The sequence below is a fragment of the Aotus nancymaae genome, unplaced genomic scaffold (assembly GCF_030222135.1).
Source record: "Aotus nancymaae isolate 86718 unplaced genomic scaffold, 86718_ANA_hifiasm-v0.15.2.pri h1tg000064l_1, whole genome shotgun sequence".
Lineage (NCBI taxonomy): Eukaryota > Metazoa > Chordata > Mammalia > Primates > Aotidae > Aotus > Aotus nancymaae.
Window position 1 is genome coordinate 9,285,543 of NW_026988479.1, and position 8,783 is coordinate 9,294,325.

Consider the following 8,783-nt stretch of genomic DNA (forward strand, 5'->3'; position numbering starts at 1 on the left):
TATGTCGGCCAGGCTGGTCTCCAACTCCTGACCTCAGGTGATCTGCCTGCCTCGGCCTCCCAAAGTGCTGGGATTACAGGTGTGAGCCACTGTGCCCAGGTTTTTTTGTTTTTTTTTTTTTTTAAGAGATGGGGTCTTCCCATGTTGCCCAGGTTGATCTCAAACTTCTGGGCTCAAGCAACCCTACCATCTTGGCCTCCCAAAGTGCTGGGATTACAGATGTGAGCCACCATGCCTGGTCAACATTTTCTATCTTGATCCAGATGGTGGTTTCATGAGTGTATGCACATACAAAAATTCACTGAGCTATGATTATATTTATATATTTTGCTGCATATAAATCATAGCTCAGTAGAAAAGGGACAAAAGCCAGGTGTGGTGGTTCACACCTGTAATCCCAGCACTTTGGGAGGCTGGGCTCTCAGCACTTTGGTGGGCAGATCACCTGAGGTCAGGAGTTTGAGACCAGCCTGGACAACATGGTGAAACCCATCTCTACAAAAATACAAAAAAAATTATCTGGGCATGATAGCGGGTGCCTGTAATCCCAGCTACTTGGGAGGCTGAGGAGGGAGAATGGCTTGAACCCAGGAGGCAGAGGTTGCAGTGAGCTGAGATTGTGCCATTGCACTCCAGCTTGGGTGACAGAGCAAGACTCCATTTCAAAAAAAAAGAAAGTTGTTGGGGGGAGAAAGTGACAATGTATGAATGCATGTAACATTCTTAACATGATGCCAGTATCAATTCCTGAAGGAAGTTTGAGTCCCTGGAGCGTTTCCTTCACATGGCTGCCCAACTCTTCACAGCCAAGGCTGGAGGAATACAGGAGATGTCGGGAAGGAAGGTGAGGAATTTCTGCAACGCCACAGGGAGGACTTATCTGCCCATGGCCCAAGAGTTCAACTAAGACCTTTGAGAAAGCTACAGAAAGCTACAGCTTCCTTTCCTCTATTGGAGCCAGCCAGTGCAATACCTTCCTGGTGGACTATAGACCTGCCCTTGGGAAGCTGCTGTGGACTCTCTAGGCAGAAGTGGCATCTATACCTAAGTGATGGAGAAAAACATTTCTTGACTCACATCGGTACCCCGCACCATCAGATGTCAGGAACCCTAGACTCCATTGGGCCTAGGCTAGGTTCGAGGGTCTTGGCAAGCCAAAGTGGGCCTACCCATGAAGCAGGGACTGAACAGTGATACTTCCCAAATCATCATACCTGTAAGCACAACCACTAACGTTCCTGGAGCATGGGCCTGCCAGATTACTGAGATAAACTCTTTCTTTATAATCTTTTAATCTCACAACAACCCTAGGAGGTAGTTACTATTATAATCTGCATTTTACAGGAGATATTCCAAGGCTGACATGGATTAAGTAGTAGAGCCACAGAGCAAGAAAGTGGGGAGGTGGGATTTGAACCTAGGTCTGGCTAACTCTCCACAGATAAGTCTGACTTCATGGAGGAGCATGGGCTACACCCACCTCTCTCCAACGTGGAACAACTATGGGGATACATGGTGCCCACCATGTGCTCAGAGTTGTCATGCTGGGCCCAGGCTAAGGCAGGAATGGGGACAGGATTGCTCTAGTCTGTCGTCCAGGTCAACCCCCAAGAACTACCATTACTGACTGGCTCTAGCCAGCAGATGGCGCCAGAGAGCCAGGTGACTGTCCCAAGGGTGCATCTTCACTGAGCCTGCCCTCTTACAGGCTTGCCCTCTGGCCCCTCCAAAGGTTGCCCTCTCTCCCCTCCAGGATGAAGAGTCCTGTCCAGAAACCCAGTCTGGCCACCAGAAGCTGAATGCTAGTGCCGCTTAATCCCATGTCCACAGTGAGACCATGGAAGTAGCCTCCAGCCATCTGGGCCACAGTGTCCCTCTGTGAAATGGAGAGTTTGACAGAGGCCTATGAAATGCAGGACCTGGTAGCAGGGCCAGGAAATCTCAGGAGCAGGGCGGTGCAGTACAATGAAGCAAGGACTTCTTCCCAGACGAGAAAACAATGGCAGGCATGACCTATCATCACCAACTATGTCTCTCTACTCTTCCACCCAGAGGACCATAGCACCAATATGTCATCAGGACCAGCACACTGGAGCAAGGACTACTAGAGAGAAAGGGCAATTTAAAAACTCTGCAAAGCCCAGCCAGTCAGCCACCCATGGAGCTCCAGGCAGGCCCTGAGTTGCTGAACATCCCAGGAGCTAGACTGGAATCATCAATGAGATAATCAAGTATAACCAGGGTATGTCCTACAAGTTGAGTGCCTGATTGCTGACTGTCCAGTCAGGAAGGCCTGTCTGCCAAGGGACCACTGAGTGGCAGGGAGCATCTCTGAGTCTAGGCCCAGAAAGCTGCTGGTATAGACTATGCCAGTCAGTCATTCAATGAATATTTGTTTAGCACCCTCTCCCTATCATGTTGTAGACAGTGGTAAACAAGAGAAGGACTTTTGCCTTCGGGGAGCTTACCATCTAGTGGGTTAGATGTGATAAGCACAAATAAGAGAATGTTAGGTGGATAAATACTGCGAAAAAAACAAAGCGGGGTTAGAAAGGGAGAGGAGGGCAATACATTTAACCAGAAACCTGCATAATAAGGCCCCAGCCACAGAAAGAGATAAAAGAAGTGTCTCTAAGAATGAGCTTGGTATGTTCCAGGAACAGCATGGCTAACATGGTTGGAGATTAATGAATTGTGGGAGAGTGAGAACAGATGAGGGCAGAAGAGCAGGTAAGGACCAAATCATGAAGAGCCCTGTGAATGAAGAAAGTGGAATTTCATCCCATTTTCTTTTTTTTGAGATGAAGTCTCGCTCTGTCACCCAGGCTAGAGTGCAGTGGTGCGATCTCAGCTCACCACAACCTCTGGCTCCGGGGTCAAGCGATTCTCCTGCCCCAGCTTCCCAAGAAGCTGGGATTACAGGTGCCTGCCACCATGCCCGGCTAATATTTTGTATTTTTAATAGAGATAGGGTTTCACCATATTGGCCAGGCTGGTCTCAAACTCCTGACTTTAAGGGATCCATCTGCCTCAGCCTCCCAAAATGCTGGGATTACAGGTGTGAGCCACTGTGCCCAGACACTTCATTCCATTTTCATTAAGTGGTGGCCTCAGGTGATGGAGGTTAAGCAGCATGTGGCAGGCAGGATCCGCTCTGCAGTATTGAGAGAGCGCTCTTGTGATTGAATGAATTGTAGTGGGTGGAAGAAGAGAAGCAGCAAGAGCTGTTAGAAGGCTTGGGCTAAGACGGGGCCAGTAGAGATAAAGGAGAAAGATGTATTTGGAGGTGTAGCTGATGGACCACATGTGGAGGATGAGAGAAACAGGTGTCAAGGATAACTGCATGAATGGTGGTACTATTTACTAAAATAGAAAACACCAGGATTTGGGGTGGAAGGTGTTTGGGAGATCAGGAATTGTTTGAGATGCATGTTAGACATCTGAGTCATGTCACGTAGGCAGTTGAATATATAACTGGAGTGTAGGGGAGAAGTTGGGCTAAGGATACAAATTGGGACTCTTTAGCATGTAGACAGGGCTAGATGAGCTCACCTGGAAGAGGAGAGAAAAAGTGGTGTGAGCACTAAGCCTTGGGTCATTTCCATATTTAGAGGATGGGAAGAACTAGCAAAGGAGTCTGGAAAGCAGCAGTAAGAAAGCTAGGAGGGGCTGGGCGCCATGGCTTACACCTGTAATCCCAGCACTTTGGGAGACCGAGGCAGGCGGATTGCTTGAACTCTAGAGTTCACAACCAGCCTGGGCAACATAGTGAGATCCCGTCTCTACAAAAATTTAAAAATTGGCCAGAGGCAGAGCCCGGGACACCAAGACCTGGGGTCCTGGCAGCTGGGTGGCCCGAGGGCCCAGGGCAGGGATGCATCACCGTGGGGTGGGAGCTGGCACCATTGCCAAGAAAACAGCTTTCAGAGGCCAAGTATAAGGAGCGAGGGATGGTCCTGGCTGAGGACCAGCTAGCCCAGTTGTCAAAGTAGTTGAACATGTTCAAGACCAACCTGGAGGAATTTGCCAGCAAGCACAAGCAGGAGATCCGGAAGAATTGTGAGTTCGGTATGCAGTTCCAGGACATGTGTGCAATCCTTTGGCCTCTGGAAAAGGATTTTGGTCTGAGATGCTGGACATGGGGGACTTTTATGAACTAGATGTCCAAATTATTGAAGTGTGCCTGGCGCTGAAGCATCAGAAGGGAGGTCTGATAACTCTGGAGGAATTACATCAACAGGTGTTGAAGGGAAGGGGCAAGTTCACCCAGGATGTCAGTCAGGATGACCTGATCAGGGCCATCAGGAAACTAACGGCACTTGGGACTGGCTTCCGCATCATCCCTGTGGGCGGCACTTACCTCATTCAGTCTGTTCCAGCTGAGCTCAATATGGATCACACCATGGTGCTGCATCTGCCAGAGAAAAATGGCTACATGACTGTCAGTAAGATCAAACCCAGTCTTATATGGGAGACCAAGTGAGCGTGGCAAGTCCTGGAACACCTGCTGAAGGAATGGCTGGCGTGGCTGGACTTGCAGGCCCCGGGGGAGGCCCACTACTGGCTGCCAGGTCTCTTCACTGACCTCTGCTCCCAGGAGATTACAGCTGAGGAGGCCGGAGAAGCCCTCCCCTGACTGCGTGGAAGGGCACACAGTAGCAGGCAGGGAGGAGGAGGAGGGCCTACTGGCGAATAAACCTGGGCAGTTTTGTTTATAAAAAAATAGAAAAAAAATTAAAAATTAGTTGGTCATGGTAGCACACACCTATAGTCCCAACTACTCTGGAGGCTGAAGTGGGAAGATTGTTTGAGTCCAGGAGGTCAAGGCCACTTTAAGATGTAATCATGCCTCTGCACTCCAGCCTGGGAGAACCTGTCTCAAAAAAAAAAAAAAAAAAGTAGGAAAACAAGCAAATGTAGTGTAATGGTAGGTAAGGAAAGAAACTATATCCGGGAAATTGTTTTGGTCAATCATTTCAAATGCTAAAAACAAAACTAAAGTCAGAAAAAATATCTACTATACTTGGCAATGGGAAAATCACCTTGATAGAGCCATAATTTCAGTGGGGAGGTATGTTGAGAAAAGTGTGACATGAGAAGGTGGACAGAGGACACAGTTCTTTCAAGGAGTTTGCTAAGAGCAGTGTAGAAAAAGGGCAGGCACTTAAAGGGACTGTGAAGTCAGAGTCTTTTTAGGATTGAAGATACAGAGCCATGTTGTATGCTGATAATAATCATCCAGTTGAAGAGGCCAAGGTTAGAGGTACAGCTGCAGAAAGATTGCTGGATGTTGGCTGGGTTGGGTGACTCATGCCTGTAATCCCAGAATTTGGGAGGCTGAGGCGGGCGGATGACCTGAGGTCAGGAGTTCAAGACCAGCCTGGCCAACATGGTGAAAACATGTCTTTACTAAAAATACAAAAATTAGCCAGGCGTGGTGGTGCATGCCTGTAGTCCCAGCTATTCAGTAGGCTGAGGTAGGAGAATCACTCAAACCCAGGAGGCAGAGGTTGCAGCGAGCCGAGATTGTGGCCCTATACCCCAGCCTGGGCAATGAGTGCAAAACTCCATCAAATAAATAAATAAATAAATAAATAAATAAATAAATAAATAAATAAAAGATTGCTGGATGTGATGGCAGGAAGAAGAGAGAGACATTATCAATTGTGCCCTGAAATTTTAATATAGGCAAGGTTATCAGTGTTCTAGAGTACAGGGAGGAGGTGGCAATTTCAGAAGAGACTGTGTTAATCAGTCCTTTTGAAGCCCAAGAATCTCAGCAAGTGTAGAGGACTGTGTGGCAGTAACTATGGCCCGTCTGACATTTGCGTGAGTCCCACCAGTATAGCTGTGTCCATTCCTCTAGTCATGTTCTGCCGCTCAGGTGTAGGCAGCAGGCTCTGGTCAGAACAGCTCAGCCTGGACTATAGCAGTCTCCCAGCCAGGCTTCCCCATGACTGCCCTGGATGGCAGAAATTTCTAAGGATATCAGGTCATATGGAGTGCTTTTCTACAAACTACACTTCAGCATTCTCTTTCAAAACAAGTGATTTTTCACCTTGTGATAAGCAGCATCTAATGCAGATTGGTGAGAAAGAATAACTCCTTCTCATCCTTTAGGTCTCAGCTCTGTTACCTCCTCAGAGACCACCAGCCTAAATAGTACATTAAATTTATATTAAAACTTATTTTCAACATTTAACAGCCACCACATCAAGACATACTATTGCCATCAGCCAGAAAAATTGTCAAAGTTCACAAACTTGAGTTGGGCAGTAGGCGATGTGCGTAACAGTATGCGCACATTTTGACAAAGAATACCTCCTTTTATCCTCTTGCCTCCTATCCTGCTTTTTCTTCAGTGTACATTATTCCTATTGGAGTTTTCTAATTATCTCTCTTGGGTGTTCACTTCACAAGGGCACTTTGTCTTGTACACCACTGTTTTCATTTAGTGCCTAATAACACCTGGCACGTAACAGGTGCACAGTAAGTACCTGCTGAATACCACTCAGCTCAGCTGGTGCCTGGTGGTAGCTTACTTAGCCCATGGAAGTTACTCAAATACCATGGCAACATCTTTTCTTGCCCTCAGTTGCTGTGCTCTCCCAGATGGCAGCTGCCCCTTGCTACATACACCCTGGCTGAGACTCTTGCTAGAACCTCTCACCCTTCAACACACACCTGCCTTGCTTCACCCCTTTCTTCCTATTCTTATCAATTTAATCCTGTTCTCCCTCTTAGATCTTTGCCTTTTTGTCCTTTGCCTTGAGACTTAAGAAGCCTTGGAATCCTCACAGATAAACAAGAGTACATAGTACAAGGCTTGGAACCTTGGGAGTTGGGGGTCTCAGTCATAGACTTTTTTTTTTTTTTTTTTTTTTTTTGAGATGCAGTTTTGCTCTGGTCGCCCAGGCTGGAGGGCAGTGGCACAATCTCTGCTCACTGCAACCTCCACCTCCTGGGTTCAAATGATTCTCCTGCCTCAGCCTCCCGAGCAGCTGGGATTACAGGTGCCCACCACCAGGCCTGGCTTATTTATTTTTTGTATTTTTAATAGAGACGGGGTGTCACCATGTTGGCCAGGCTTGTTCTCAAACTCCTGAACTTAGGTGATCCACCCGCCTCGGCCTCCAATAGTGCTGAGATTACAGTCATGAGCCACCCTGCCTGGCCTCAGTCATAGACTTTTAATGCAAAGACTGGTTCCTGTGGACCCAAGACTGCAGTCCAGGCAGCAGATAGTCTTAGAGCTCAGGTCTGAGTAAATTCATCTAGTTACCACTTCCCCCACCAAGATCCAGCTGAGAGGCAAAGTACAGCCTGGATTTTGTCTAGTTAATGATGGTGGGAAAGGCTCTTTCTATGCCTATTAACATATAGGCACAGAACTCACAGTGGGGTGACCAACTGTTCTGGTTTGAAAGCTCTGCTTCCCGGAAAACCTTCAAGTCCTAAGCAACCCGGTCAACTGGTTACCCTACGTTGGAGCTGTGCCTAACCACAGCTACACATTAACAAGCTGGTGAATTTACTTAGTTTTGCCTCTCGTTTAACGACTTCAGGAACGCATCATACTTCCACCAACTCAGTACTGCTACTTGTAAAATAAAAGCTCACACTGGTTAATACCCAGGATGCTAAATGAAAATATGCAATGTACGGAAATGGTGTCTGTTACCATTTGTTTTAAAAGGGCGAGGAGTATTGCTCCAGAGGAGCAATTTAATACAAATGATCATGAAGGAAGACTAGAGCACAACCACCCTACGCACAGCACACTTGCTGATATGACTGTGAAAACATCCACAACCATTAGTAGTAACCACCTCAGACCAATAAGGTTGGAGGAGAAACTTTTTTGTATTAATCTCTATTGCTTTACTATAAGTATGTATTTTATAATAATGAAAGTAGAAAAAATCCGTTTTTTAGAAAGAATGAGCATTCATACAGATTAGGGATAGGCAGTGTTTATAGGGTCAAGTCTTCCATATCAGAATTTGTTAACTGGCCATCAGGACACCAGACAAGAAAGTAAGTTGGTCTTGGCTTCTGGCTCCTCTCAGATTACAAGTTAAGGGTCTTCAGAAGGAGGGGAAGATAGGTGATGACAGCCTAGCATGACACTTCTTTTTTTTTTTTCCTCCGAGTCTGCTTGCTAGGAAAGACATTTCATTCATTACTACAACTGTCAGCCTAAAGAGCTGACTAGTTTCCAGCAATCTTGTACAAAATCCCAGAAGTTTATAAAAGAGTCTTAAAAACTTATGTCATTCCTCAGCTACAAGAAAACCCACAATTCAGTCAGGCATTCAGATGAAATATGGAGGAATTATGTCACTTAGATGAACTTTTAAAAGTTGGGGATGGGGTGTTCCACTTCATATATACCGTCTGGTTTTCCTCTACTGTATTTGTTAATCTGGGTCCACTGTGAAAATTTCTTTATCTTCAAGAGTAATTGTTAGGCTGTGATGGTTAAGCTGAACCTCACCTAACTCCCCTTCAAACTCTCAAACGAATGCCCTTGAGACACAAAGGTCATGCCATGAACTCCTGAGAATGCTGTAACCAGGTTACTTGACTTGGCCAACACTCAAAAGGCCCAGTATGCAAGCCTTCCTCACCACACTCCCCAAAGGGCCCATCACACACCTAGCTTCCTGAATAGGGCTGAGCCACACATCTAAATCTTAAAGCTGTGTACACTCTTGCCCACACTTCAAACACCATTAATAAGAATTTCAGCAAAGGCAAGTGAAACCTAATGCTTCCTGAAA

The 8,783-nt window shown here is 46.5% G+C and overlaps 1 pseudogene; it reads left to right on the forward strand.

The window, feature by feature from the left end:
• The first annotated feature begins 3,874 nt into the window (after positions 1 to 3,874).
• On the forward strand, positions 3,875 to 4,636 carry LOC105708858 (vacuolar-sorting protein SNF8-like; annotated as a pseudogene).
• Positions 4,637 to 8,783: the final 4,147 nt, after the last annotated feature.